The 15388-nt window shown below is 43.1% G+C and overlaps 1 protein-coding gene across 2 annotated transcripts in view; it reads left to right on the top strand.

The window, feature by feature from the left end:
- The window catches only part of KCNQ3 (potassium voltage-gated channel subfamily Q member 3), a 332909-nt gene that overhangs the window by 1012 nt on the left and 316509 nt on the right, over positions 1-15388 (top strand). The window lies entirely within an intron of this gene.

Below are 15388 nucleotides of genomic sequence, written 5' to 3'. Positions count from 1 at the left end.
ATACCCCTTCCCATATATAAATATATATATACCATATCCATACTATACCCCTTCCCATACCACACATCCATACTATACCCCTTTCCATATATATATATATATATATATATATATATATATATATATATATATATATATATATATATATATATATATATATATATATACCACGCATCCATACTATACCCCTTTATATATACATTCCTATGTGCTATATTTATATCTATTTCTTTATACATTGTATATCCCTATCCATCCTATGTTTATATTCCTTTATAGTATACATTGTGTACCAATATCTCATAATAATATACATTGTACATCTCTTTATAGTATACATCATATATCTATCCCTTTAAATTATACATCTTTCTATAAGTCTATATAATACATTGTACATCCCTTTATAATGTACATTGTATCAGATGGATTATCTAGCTAGCTAGCTACAGTATCTGTCTAATCAATTATCTATCTATTGCATATAGTTATTCTATTCTAGCTATCTATTGATTAGTAGTTCTATTTCATATAATTGTTCTATCTATCTATCTCCTGCATATCTATTCTTTGCATATACTTAGTCTAGCCACCTATCTACCATCTACTGGTTATCTATCAATTTTTTTCTAATGATCTATCTATCCTGATCGATATATTGATTGATCAATAGATCAATCTAGCTACAGTATATGTCTAATCAATTATCTATCTATTGCATATAGTTATTCTAGCCACCTATCTATCTATTGATTAGTAGTTCTATCTATCTCAAATAATTACTATAGGTATCTATCTATCTATCTATCTATCTATCTATCTATCTATCTATCTATCTATCTATCTATCTATCTATCTATCACCTATAGTAATCTAGCCACCTATCTATTGATCAGAAGTTCTATCTCATATAATTAGTATAGGTATCTATCTATCTATCTATCTATCTATCTATCTATCTATCGATTAATTTGGCTATAGTATCTGTCTAATCAATTATCTATCTATTGCATATATTCTAGCCACCTATCTATCGATCAGTAGTTCTATCTATCTCATATAATTAGTATAGGCACCTATCTTCTATCTATCTCCTGCATATCTATTATCTGCATATACTTAGTCTAGCCACCTATCTACCATCTACTTGTTATCTATCAATTTTTTCTAATGATCTATCTATCCTGATCGATATATTGATTGATCAATAGATCAATCTAGATACAGTATATGTCTAATCAATTATCTATCTATTGCATATAGTTATTCTAGCCACCTATCTATCTATTGATTAGTAGTTCTGTCTATCTCATATAATTAGTATAGGCACCTATCTACCATCTACTTGTCATCTATCATTTTTTTTTCTAATGATCTATCTTGATCTATATATTGGTTGATCAATAGATCTATCTAGCTAAAGTATCTATCTATCTATCTATCTATCTATCTATCTATCTATCTATCTATCTATCTATCTATCTATCTATCTATCTATCTATCTATCTATCTATCTATCTATCACCTGTATATCTATTATTTGCACATACTTAGTCTAAGCACCTATCTATCATATGTTTCTCATCTATTTATATCTTTCTAATGTCTATCTATATCTATTGATCGATTAGTCTGTCTAAAGTCCTATATATTGATCAGTAGTTCTATCTATTTATCTCATATAAGTATAGCCACCTATCTGCCATCTGCTTGTCATCTAGCTATCTATCATCTCACATGTATCTTACAGCCTCTGCAGAAGACACTTCACACACACACTTAGAGTAGGTACATGTACTCTAACTAACTGATATGTTTTCCTGTTGATTGCGTAAGTCGGGCAATCACCAGTTGGTAGTGATCAGCAGTTCATAGTGTTTACTTACTGTAGGCTCAACACATAGGAGTAACACTGTATAGGGGGGTATGCATATGTATGAGTCTTACAGTAGGCTCAGTGTATAGGCGTAACATATTGTGTATTAAGGAATGGACAGTGACTGAAGGAACTGTGTACAAGAGAAGTGTTTAGGCCTCCTATGTGATTACTCATTACGTAAAATCACTTGTTCACCATGTATCAGTTGGCTGATAGATTGAAGTGAGCAATATCTATGTGACAGCTGGAGGGGTCCTGACACCCATATGACCACATCAAATTTGGGCCCTAGGTTCAAGAGGGCCTTACTTGTGATATAAAAAAAATACTGTGTGTGTGTGTGTGTGTGTGTGTGTATATATATATATATATATATATATATTATATATATCTCTGGTAATGCAAAACAAGTAAATTAATCCAATACCTGGTGTGTACATTGGCATAATAATTTTTGGACCTATTAATGTGGAGACATCCTTTCACGGTATGTGATATATATATATATATATATGTGTGTGTGTGTGTGTTCAAGTACCGGTTTTTGAGTTTCTGTGAGATTTTTTTAATGTCCTTGCTGGAATTGAAAAGATAGATTGATCGTGCTCCATCTTCGGATCAGGTGTGCTCCTATCCACAAATGTGAAAACACAAGGATACAGGGAAAACAGCAGAACTTGAAAGAAGATCAGATATTCTTCTATCCATAGAGGGGCTAGTATTTGGTGTATTGTTCTTCATGGGTTTTACAGATGTTCTTGTATCCATGGAGGGTCTTTATTTGGGCTTTGGTGTAATGTTATCCATGGGTTCTGTAGATATTCTTGTATCCATAGAGGGACTAATATTTGGGCCTTGGCCTAATGTTCTCCATGGGTTCTATAGATATTCTTGTATCCATAGAGGGGTTAATATTTGGGTATTTGGTGTAATGTTCTTCATGGGTTTTACAGATGTTCTTGTATCCATAGAGGGACTAATATTTGGGCCTTGGCCTAATGTTCTCCATGGGTTCTATAGATATTCTTGTATCCATAGAGGGGCTAATATTTGGGTATTTGGTGTAATGTTCTTCATGGGTTTTACAGATGTTCTCTTATCCATAGAGGGACTTTATTTGGGCTTTGGTGTAATGTTCTTCATGGGTTTTACAGATGTTCTTGTATCCATAGAGGGACTAATATTTGGGCCTTGGCCTAATGTTCTCCATGGGTTCTATAGATATTCTTGTATCCATAGAGGGACTAATATTTGGGCCTTGGCCTAATGTTCTCCATGGGTTCTATAGATATTCTTGTATCCATAGAGGGACCAATATTTGGCAATTTGGTGTAATGTTCTCCATGGGTTTTACAGATGTTCTCTTATCCATAGAGGGACTTTATTTGGGCTTTGGTGTAATGTTCTTCATGGGTTCTGTAGATATTCTTGTATCCATAGAGGTACTATGGTTTGGGTATTTGGTGTAATGTACTTCATGGGTTTTACAGATGTTCTCATATCCGTAGATATCTGTAATATCCCATTTGGGTATTTGGTTTAATGTTCTTTATTCGTTCTGCAGATGTTCTCATATCCATAGAGGGACTTTTTTTTAGGCTTTGGTTTAATGTTCTCGATTGGTTCTGCAGCTGTTCTTGTATCCAAAGAGGGACTTTATTTGGTCTTTTGGTATACTGTTCTTCACGAGTTCTGTAGATTTTCTACTGTCCATAGAAGGACTTACATTTGGGGATTTGGTGTAATGTTTTCCATTGGTTCTGCAGATGTTCTTGTATCCATAGAGGGACTCGCCTTGGGTAATTGGTGTAATGTATATTATAGATTCTGCAGACATTTTGGTCTCATCCTATATTAGGACACCTTTGCATAGGGGGTATCTTAAGGGCCGTACACAGTTGACGAAAATCGGACGAAATATCCTCCGATTTTTCTCTGTCTTCTCAGCGTTCATAACCGTTTTTAGTTGACAGTGCATAAATGTTCACGAAATTTCTCGTCCGATTTTTTTCTTTTTTTTGGCACATTTGTTCCTAGACTTCTGGGTTGTCAGCAACTTCAGATCATGTGCGGTCTTTCGTATCCGATTTTTCACGGACGTACTGCATACACTTTAAACGAAAATCGGTCGTCTGGGGACAGACGAAAAAAATTTTGGTGTTTGTCCCTCCGTTTTTTTTTCGTTCAAAGTGTCGGCATCGGCTGCTGAAAGTTGTGTACACACTAGGCGAAAATCGGACGATTTTACCTCGGACGGGAATTTTCGGCCGATTTTCTACTAGTGTGTACCCCACTTTAGGTGGCCTCTTTGAATGTATTAAAAAAAAAATAAAATACTGGTATTGTCCTAATGCAACCAATCCTATTCCAGTTTTCATTCTTCAACTCTCATGTCCACTGCAGGTTTTAGTTAAGTTGGTTTCCATGGGCCAACTCTGTCCGCTTTTTAGACACCGATATATGGGGTACAAGTAACGAGTCCATCTTTAGCAATGCATGTTAATAAAAAATGCTCTTTATGTCTGTAACAACCAACCAGATACATTAATTCATAGTCTTCCCAGCAGTGGGAAACTGGAAGGAAGAATGTGATTGGTTGCTTTTAACCACCTTGATACTGCACCATTGTAGAACAAAGGGTTGGTGGACTTAATTCTCTTAAGCACAGTTTATATACGATGGTACAAAAATACATAAATGGGGCTGCCAGTTTGCCCTTTGAATGCCCATGATCAAGCTATCATTAGACATTGTAGATTACAGGCAAAATGCACAGAGCCATTCAGAGTGGCTCTGTGCCTTGTGATCGATGTGAACTGATCACCAGTACACAAAAAAGTCAACACAGCCCTCCCCTTCCGCTTCTATATGCTTCTCTGAGGATTAATCCTTTGTAAGTAACGCTGCTTCCACTAATCGCCAATAAAGGGGGGGCATTAACTACAACTGAGCAGCAAAGCAGGGTATACTGACCAGCAAATGGGTATATTGACCAGCAAGAGGACACACAACAGTACAGGGGATATATTGCCTATAAAAGGGGCAAATTGACCACCAACAGTTAAGGAGCACAAACCCCCTGATTACTAACAATTTGAAGGGCACGCACCATTGGCCACCAATATTTAAAGGGACATTAATCCCTGACTGCCATTATAGGGAGAACACTAGCTCCTGTCCACTGAAATCTGCAAGCTATTCTGTGCATTACATAATCCTGACTCTTGCACTCTACATGCTATGTGTTAAACTAAACCGTTTTGGAGGGACATTTCAGGGCCTCATAAAATGCGAACACTGGACATTTTTAAAAAAAGTTTTAGCCTTTTTAAAGTAAAAAAAAAAAAAAAGAACATGGTTATTAAATATCACCAAAAGAAAGCTAAACGAAGATATACAATTTGTTAGCGTACATGGTTGTTTGATGGAGTAATTGTCAGTCAAACTATCACAACTTTAAAAACTAAAACAATGACCTGATAATGAAGGAGTATTACAGTCTGGTACTAAAATTGGTAAGAATGTTTCTACATATGTTGTGATATACTGTACTTGTGTTTGCAGAAGTTGTAGGCTTGCAGAGAAGAGAAGGGCTTGAGGCAGCTGGTGAGTTAGCAAATTGAGTTAAAAGGTCAAAGTCGCATGAAGGCCATGGTTAAGCAGAAGAGATGAGCACAGTGCAGGCTCCCCACTTCCGAGTGCAGCCCATTGCTCCATTGACTTCCCAGTGGAGCCCATTGATCTGTACTTGTACTTTTGGTGTTCGTTGGTCTTCCCTGAGTATCAGACATGGGAGTGGTATTGGCTGAAAAGGTTGACATTAAGAACATTTTTGGACTGGTGTGACGTGTGAGGTATTGTTGGTTGGCTGGCATCCAAATATCTTTGTATGAAATACTATTACCATAATAGTAAGAATATGCTAGCCTCTGTATTCAGGTACTAATGCATACACACTATGGCCATGTAGACTTCTGGCCCCACGGTCATGTAGAGGTCTGGCCCCGCGGTCATGTAGACGTCTGGCCCCGCGGTCATGTAGACGTCTGGCCCCGCGGTCATGTAGACGTCTGGCCCCGCGGTCATGTAGACATAAAGCTAGTTTACACAAGCGTTGGCTCTCTGAAGGGTGATCTGAGGTGGATCATTCTTCAGAGGGCATGCAGTCTGGAGGCATTAAATTGCCTCCTCACCACCTGCTTTACCCACGGTCAAGTAGACTCCTGGCCCCCACGGTCATGTAGACGTCTGGCCCCACGGTCATGTAGACGTCTGGCCCCGCGGTCATGTAGACGTCTGGCCCCGCGGTCATGTAGACGTCTGGCCCCGCGGTCATGTAGACGTCTGGCCCCGCGGTCATGTAGACGTCTGGCCCCGCGGTCATGGAGACATAAAGCTAGTTTACACAAGCGTTGGCTCTCTGAAGGGTGATCTGAGGTGGATCATTCTTCAGAGGGCATGCAGTCTGGAGGCATTAAATTGCCTCCTCACCACCTGCTTTACCCACGGTCAAGTAGACCTCTGGCCCCCACGGTCAAGTAGACTCCTGGCCCCACGGTAATGTAGACGTCTGGCCCCACAGTAATGTAGACGTCTGGCCCAGCGGTCATGTAGACGTCTGGCCCCGCGGTCATGTAGACGTCTGGCCCCGCGGTCATGTAGACGTCTGGCCCCGCGGTCATGTAGACGTCTGGCCCCGCGGTCATGTAGACGTCTGGCCCCGCGGTCATGTAGACGTCTGGCCCCGCGGTCATGTAGACGTCTGGCCCCGCGGTCATGTAGACGTCTGGCCCCGCGGTCATGTAGACATAAAGCTAGTTTACACAAGCGTTGGCTCTCTGAAGGGTGATCTGAGGTGGATCATTCTTCAGAGGGCATGCAGTCTGGAGGCATTAAATTGCCTCCTCACCACCTGCTTTACCCCAAAAAACCCATACCACCTTGCCATAGCCACGTGCAGCACATAGGTTTCAGTGAAAAGCTCATGTCAAAATTATAGACAGTTGATGTTATATGCATATTTTGGCTTTTCCTGTATGTCAAGCTTGGCTCCACCCCATCAGGATACCTATTGGTCATCATATTACAAAATAAAGGATAAATACAAAGGCCAGTGAAGGGGAAGAGGAAGGGCTGAGCTCAACTTTTGAGGTAGGTCTCGAATTTCACTAGTAGTGATGAGCCAATATGTTGACATTTTGGGTTTGACCTGCATTCAGACAATTCTAACAACAACAAATTAAACTCAGTTTTCTTATTTGAAATTTTTTGGTGTATTTGAAGGTGTCAACAAACAAATTTTCAGTTGCATTGCAGCTCCATTTATCGCGAATGGCATCTTCACACACTAAGGACTTGTTTACGCTTGTGGTGACAAGTCAATACCTGTGAAATGCCCTCTGAAGAACGATACACCATGGATTGCTCTTCAGAGGGCATTCAACAGGCGTTGAGAAGGCGATATGTTGCCGTGGTCGGGGAGGAAGATAATGGAGCGTGTGAGATCTGCGCTCTCTTGGCTTCATTGAAGGGCAAGTACAATAACAGGGATCAAATAGATCCCTGATGTCTTATTAAAGAGAAACCGTCATAGCTAAATGCTATCACATAGGGGACATTTGGTCCCCTATGGTAGGCTTTTAAATAAAAAAGCATACCCCACTTCGGCGGGCAGGAAGTGGGTAATGCAAAGAATGCATGTAATTCCCCTTTAAGTAAAGTTCTGTTCTTGCTCTGGGGTCAGTGATGGAAGCCGGAGGATCATTGTGGCAGCCAGGAATGTAATATGATTTATAATAAATCTCTGGCTCTCTATTCTGCTAGTGAGATGATCTGATGTTATTGTGGAAGGGAGCTGTGTGTGCATCCAGTGTACCTCCTGTGTGCATGGCCAGAGTGGTGGTGGGGGGAGGGGTGGTGTGAGTGTGAATCCATGCCGGGGATGACATATGCGTGTCTGTACCAGGATGATGAGTTCATCTCCGGGAGGCTGAGGATGAGCCAGGAGCTGCGTGTGATTGGCTGCCTCCTCCTCCGTGTGTGTCTGATCTGCTTCATACTGTGTGCAGAGGAGATCTATAGAGGGAGCAGCATCACCTGTTACCATGGAAACCCTGGAAGGTGTTATTCCAGATTTTCTTCAGGTTATAATTAGCAAATAAATAATATGTAAATATATGCATCTATCTATTGATTTATCTATCTAATGATCCATTATCAATCTATCTACTGGCTGCTGTATCTATCTATATATCTATAATTTGTGATCTATCTACCCACTGTATCTATCTATTGATCTGTTTATATTGTTTTATCTATCTATCTACAGCGATGTGGAAAAGTATTTGCCCCCTCCCTGATTTTTTTTTTTTTTTTTTTTGCATCTTTGTTATACTTCCTGTAAATCACAAGAGACAAACACAAGGCCCGCAGGCCGAATGCAGCCCCCCCCCCCATGTGACCCTCGCACCTCTCCAGCTGTGGCAACCCCACTTTGTCTCTGCCCCCACCTTGTCTCTGTAGTCGGCAGCAGAGAGGACAGAACTCCTTTGCCAGATCCTGCACTCCTCTGTGCAGCTGCAGAATGGCTCGTCTTTACCCCCTCCCCCCTTCTCAGCAGAGAGAAGGGCAGATCTCCTCCTACAGATCCTGCACCTCTCTGTGCTGCTGCATCACCCCGCTTGTCTCTGCCCTCACCTTGTTTCTGTAGTCGGCAGCAGAGAGGACCGAACTCCTTTGCCAGATCCTGCACTCCTCTGTGCAGCTGCAGAATGGCTCGTCTTTGCCCCCCTCCCCCCTTCTCAGCAGAGAGAAGGGCAGATCTCCTCCTACAGATCCTGCACCTCTCTGTGCTGCTGCATCACCCCGCTTGTCTCTGCCCTCACCTTGTTTCTGTAGTCGGCAGCAGAGAGGACCGAACTCCTTTGCCAGATCCTGCACTCCTCTGTGCAGCTGCAGAAAGGCTCGTCTTTGCCCCCCCCCCCTTCTCAGCAGAGAGAAGGGCAGAATTCCTCCTACAGATCCTGCACCTCTCTGTGCAGCTGCAACACCACCTTGCCTCTGCCCTCACCTTGTTTCTGTAGTCGGCAGCAGAGAGGACAGAACTCCTTTGCCAGATCCTGCACTCCTCTGTGCAGCTGCAGAATGGCTCGTCTTTGCCCCCTCCCCCCTTCTCAGCAGAGAGAAGGGAAGATCTCCTCCTAAAGATCCTGCACCTCTCTGTGCTGCTGCATCACCCTGCTTGTCTCTGCCCTCACCTTGTTTCTGTAGTCGGCAGCAGAGAGGACCGAACTCCTTTGCCAGATCCTGCACTCCTCTGTGCAGCTGCAGAAAGGCTCGTCTTTGCCCCCCCCCCCCCCTTCTCAGCAGAGAGAAGGGCAGAACTCCTCCTACAGATCCTGCACCTCTCTGTGCAGCTGCAACACCACCTTGCCTCTCCCTCCCCTGGTCTCTGCATTCAGCAGACTCTGGAAGCTGACTCCAGCCCTCCTCTGGTTCTCCTCCTGACCCTGTACTTCTTCCCAGATTCACCCGCATCTTCTTCCTGGCAGCAGCACAAGGTAAGGGGGATGCTTTGGGATGTAAGGAAGGGTGGGGGATTCTTGACTTCTGATAATGGGATGGCTCTTGAAATCTCATGTAAGGGGGGGGGGGGGGGTTTGGGGTTCTGGACATCTTATCCTACAGATATAACCAACCCTGCAAGGGCAACCATAATGCTGATCCAACCCGCGATGAAACAGAGTTTGACACCCTGGCTGTAAATAGTTAATAGTTTTAATTAGTTTTAATTCATTAACCGATTGCCGACTGCTCACAGTATATTTACTGCGGCAGTCAGCCCCGGCCAGGCAGAGTGACGTAGGTCTACGTCGCTCGCCTGTCACTCCTAGAGCCAATAGCGGGCGAGCGCGCGTCCGCCTCGGCTCGTTCACAGAGGAGTGCGGGCGTGTGACCGGCGGACCCGATGTCACACTACGATTGCTCCGGTGAAGGGAGAAAGGCGGAGTGGCTTATGTAAACAAGCCGCCTGTCATTCTCCCCTGTGTAAAAAATGAAGATCAGACGGTTCTACTATGTAGAACCGTTGATCTTTGTTTTTACACTAGTAGCCATGTCCCACTACAGTTAGAATCACACCCCTAGGACACACTTAACCCCTCCCTGTCCAATACAGTTAACCCCTTCCCTGCCAGTGTCATTTTTGCAGTAACAGTGCATATATATAGCACTGATTACTGCAGTAATGTCACTGGTACCCCCAAAAGTGTCAAAAATGTCAGTCAAGGGTCCGATCTGTCCGCCGCAATGTCACAGTACCGCAAAAAAAATCGCAGATCACCGCCATTACTCGTTAAAAAAAAAAACACCAAAAATGACAAAAATCTTTCCCTACATATGTAGCATAAAACAAATTGGCCGAAAATGTTAAAAAAATTTGATTTTTTACATTTTTTTGGGGGGCATTTCATATAAAAAAAAAAGTGAAAAATATTGTTATTTTTGCAAAAATTACGCTCTTTTTTTTGTTTATAGCGCATGATCAAAAAATCGCACAGGTGATCAAATACCACCAAAAGAAAGCTCTGTTTGTGGGAAAAAAAGGACGTGAAATTCGTTTAGGTACAGCATCGCACGACCGCGCAATTGTCCGTCAAAGTCACGCAGTAAAAAATCGCAAAAAAACCCCTGGTCAGGAAGGGGGTAAAATCTTCCGGGGCTTAAGTGGTTAAGGGGAAAAAGTTGTCCAAATCTGCATTGCCCTATGTGAAAAAGTAATTGCCCTCCCCTCCCCAATTGCTAAATCATGAATAAACTGGGAATATCCAAATTTTTTGGAAAGCTGAGTTAAATTTCCCTTGCCACACCCAGACCTGATTACTGCCAGGTGAGTCATCGTTGGTATTTTTGGTAGGCTGGCCACTCCTGGGAAGGTTCACCTCCGTTCCAAGTTTTCTCCATGTGTGGATAATGGCTCTTAGCGTGTTTCACTGGAGACCCAAAGCCTTAAGCCCCGTACACACGTACCGATCGTCGGCCGAACGATCGGCCGTCTTTTGTCCGAGGGCTGTCTTGTCTGTTGAAAAGTGCAAAAGACTGCACACAAATTTTGTCGGCCAACAACATCCGACTGCAGAAGTGATGTCATGTTCTGGTTGACTTTCCCTGTGTTTTTTCTTCTCTGAGCATGCCCAGTCTTGCAAATCTGCTGTCTGTCGGCCGAAATCTGTACTGACTGGCGAACAATCGGCCGTTCTGGTGTCGGCATACAAAAATTTTAATGCTTGCACAACAGATTCTGTTCGGCCGAAAATGCGCTGTCGGCTTTCGGAAGCATCATACTAACAAGCCTACAATCGGCCGATCGGTCGTCGGCCGAATCTTTACGGCCAACAATCGGTACGTGTGTACGGGGCTTTAAGCTGGATACACACTATGCAACTTTTGTGGTTAGATTTCCTTCACATTTACCTTTTCTATGTAGTGCAAGGGCCGGCCTGATTGCATACAAATGTAAAGTGTTTGGGTCTGACCTCATATTATATGGTTTTGGTAAATCTAAAGGAAAAAGTCTTCAGAAAATCTTATAGTGTGTATGGCCCATTAGCCCCCTTTCTCACGGGGCGGATCCGTTTTGATGGACTCCGCTTGCTCACTGGGGATCGTGTTTGTGAGCGTTGCACTTCTTATATATCTGTTGTGCCAAGTATCTAGGCTAATATTTGCACAGATTCACCCGAGCAAAGATATTTCACTTCTGCTTTCAGCCCTCGTTCACATAGAGCACGGCTTTGAAATAGTGCAATTTCACCTAAAATCACATGACTTCAAAGCCACACCTCAATGCTTCTTGCACAGATGTCTATTGAAGTCGCACCTGAAATTGGCAAAAGTAGTGCAGGAACTTGCGATTTGAACGGTGCCAATAGGCTGCGACTTGTCATGCGATTTGACCCAGGTAATTTTTTGCAATAAGGCGCTGCGTTACTTTAACTTTCAATTGCGCGGTCATGCAACACTATACTCAAAATTTAGGTCACCCCCCCAACAAATAGAGATTTCTTTCGTTTTTTTTTTTTTTTTCTTTTGCACTATAAGCGCCGGTTCACACTGGCGCGACGCTACTTTCAGGGGCGACCTCCGAGATCGCGGTGCGAGCAGCGCGCCGCAACCTCGGAGCGGCCGCCACAGACTTCATAACATTGAAGTCTATGGCGGTCGCCTCCTGGTCGCCCCAAAGAAGCTCCGGACCCTTTTTCTAGGTCGGAGCGACTTGTGTCGCTCCTATTAGAACAGGTCCGTAGCTTCCCTATGGGAGGCGACCTGCGGCGACCTGTGAGGCGACCAGGTCGCCTCACAGGTCGCCCTAGTGTGAACCGGGGCTTAACGAAAAAGGATTGTTGAAAAAACAAAAACAATATTTTTTTACTTTCTGCTATAGTCTCCATTCACACTACCGCGACTTGTCAGGCGACTTGTCAGCCTGACAAGTCGCGGTCCATTGACTGGTACAGGACCAGTTCTAATAGGAGCGACTCAAGTCGCTCCGACTTAGGCTACATTCACACCTGAGCGTAGCGTTTTCGCGCGTTTTTACCGCGATTTACAGGCGTTTTTTGTGCAGGCATTTTTAGATTGAATAGAAACCAATGGAAAACGCCTGTAATCTGCCCAAAAAGAAGCTCGTGTACTTTTTTGAGCGTTGGGCGTTTTGCTTACAGCGTCAAAACGCTCAGATGTGAACAGGGGCCATTGAAATGAATAGGATTTGTCTTGTTGGGCGTTTTGAGAGCTGATCCTAGAGCAGGAAAACTCCCCAAAAACGCCCCAAAACGCCTAGATGTGAACGGAGCCTTAGAAAAAGGGTCCTGTACTACTTCGGGGCGACCTCGGAGCGACTTGCATAGACATTCATTATATGAAGTCCATGCAAGTCGCGCCAAAGTCGCGGTGCACGCGACTTCACAGGTCGCCCCGAAGTCGTGCCGCTTTAGTGTGAATGTGGTGTAAGACATCCAATAGAAATATTTTAAAAAATCGAATTTCTTCATAAATTTAGGCCAATATACATTCTGCTACATATTTTTGGTAAATTAAATCCACAATAAGCGTTTATTTATTCATTTGCACAAAAGTTATAGCGTCTACAAACTATGAGATATTTGTATTTTTATTTATTATTATTTTTTTTTACTGGTAATGGCGGTAATCAGCAGAGGTGGGGGACTCGAGTCACATGACTTGACTTGAGTCAGACTTAAAGAGGTTGTAAACCCCCCCAAAATTTTTTTTTTCTTTTTGCAACCTGCAAGAGAAACACATAATGAGCTAGTATGCATCGCATACTAGCTCATTATGAAATACTTACCTAAGAACGAGCCCCCGCCTTGCCGTACGCTTACCTGTATGACGGGCGGCATGTCCAGTCGCCCGTCTTCCGCGATCGCGGCATCCGGCCATCTGATTGGCCGGAGCCGCGGTGACGTCACTCCTGCGCACGCGCGCGGGAGCCGACAGTCACGGCACGGAGCTCTGAAGGAACGGCACCAGCGGCCGTTCCTTCAGAGCGCATGCGCCAGTGATGTCACTGGCTGCATGTAAGGTAAATATCTCCTAAACGGTACATGTTTAGGAGATATTTACAGTACCTATAGGTAAGCCTTATCATAGGATCACCTATAGGTAAAAGTTACAGAGGAGGGTTTACTTCCTCTTTAAGTCACCAGTTTGAGGACTTGAGACTTGCTTGACTAAAATTAACCACTTAAGCCCCGGAAGATTTTACCCCCATTCCGACCAGGGGGTATTTTGCGATTCGGCACTGCGTGACTTTAATGGACAATTGCGCGGTCGTGCGACACTGTACCTAAACAAATTTGGCGTCCTTTTTTTCCCACAAACAGAGCTTTCTTTTGGTGGTATTTGATCACCCGTGCGATTTTTTTTTTTTGATCACGCGCTATAAACAAAAAAAGAGCGTCAATTTTGCAAAAATAGCAATATTTTTCACATTTTTTTATATGAAATTTCCCCCCCAAAAAAATGTAAAAATCAAAAATTTTTAACATTTTCGGCCAATTTGTTTTATGCTACCTATGTTTGGTAAAAAAAATCGCAAAAAGCGTATTTTGATTGGTTTGCGCAAAAGTTATCGCGTTTACTAACAAAGGGAAAGATTTTTGTCATTTTTGTTGTTTTTTTTTTTTTTAACGCGTAATGGCGGCGATCTGCGATTTTTTTTTTTTTTTTTTTTTTTTTTTTTTGCGGTACTGCGACATTGGGGCGGACAGATCGGACCCTTGACTGACATTTGTGACACTTTTGGGGTTACCAGTGACATTTCTACAGTAATCAGTGCTATATAAATGCACTGTTACTGTAAAAATACACTGGTAGTGAAGGGGTTAACTTTATTTGGGAGGGAGGGGCTGTGTGTGTCCCTAGGGGCGTGCTTTCTACTGTGATTGGCTGTGGCTTGAGCTGTAAGGACACTGATCAACGGATCTACATAGTAGATCCATGTGATCAGTGTCTTTACAGCGAGGAGAATGACAGGTGGCTTGTTTACACAAGCCGCCTGACATTCTCCCTCTCCCCCGCCGATCGCAGAGTGACCGGCGGACATCGGGTCCGCTGGTCACACGCGCGGGGGGGTCCGTGACCACGCGGGAGCGCGCCTCCGGCGGCGCGCGCTCGCTCCCTAGACCCTCACAAGCTAGTGACGTAGCCCTACGTCACTCTGCCTGTGAGGGGCTGACCGCCGACGTAGATCTACGTTAGGCAGTCGGCAAGTGGTTAATAAAAGACTCGACTTGACTTTGACTTGAGACATATGACTCGAAATGTCTTTACTTTTTTAAGTTATTAAATATTTGCATTTTCTCAAGATTTGTTAAAGCAAAATGAATGTGCCTGTTATGTTTCTGACACCACAGTCACTTAAAACCCCTCAGTGTGTTCTGATTTTTAGGACACTGGCTGTTTAACAATGGAAATACTTAACATGTTTTTAGTGACTGTGGTGTTGAAACATGACCGGACGAAGGATTTTGAGCTGTTTGGGCATTCAAAGTGTTTCTTTAATATGCCAAGAAAAAAGCACTAAGCAGTTTTGTTAATGTTGAAAATAAAACAAAACTTTTCCTGACCACTGACTTTTAACTGATTTAAAGGTGAAAATTGGGGTAGATCAGTATTTTGACTTGACCAAAATAAATGACTTGACTTGCTTGCTTTTCGCCACAGTAACTTGGGACTTGCTTGAGACTTGAAGGTTAAAGCCCCGTACACACGTACCGATTGTCGGCCGTAAATATTCGGCCAATGTCCAATCGGCCGATTGTCGGCTTGTTAGTATGATGCTTCCGACAACCGACTGCGACTTTTCGGCCGAACAAAATCTGGTCCGCATGCTATAAAATTTTTGTTGGCCAACACCAGAACGGCCGATTTTCCGTCAGTCAGTACAGATGTCGGCAGACAAAAATCTGATGAGCAAGACTGGGCATG

The sequence above is a fragment of the Pelophylax lessonae genome (assembly GCF_965119305.1).
Source record: "Pelophylax lessonae genome assembly, chromosome: 5".
NCBI classification, from domain to species: Eukaryota; Metazoa; Chordata; class Amphibia; order Anura; family Ranidae; genus Pelophylax; species Pelophylax lessonae.
This window is presented reverse-complemented; position numbering and strand designations above follow the sequence as displayed.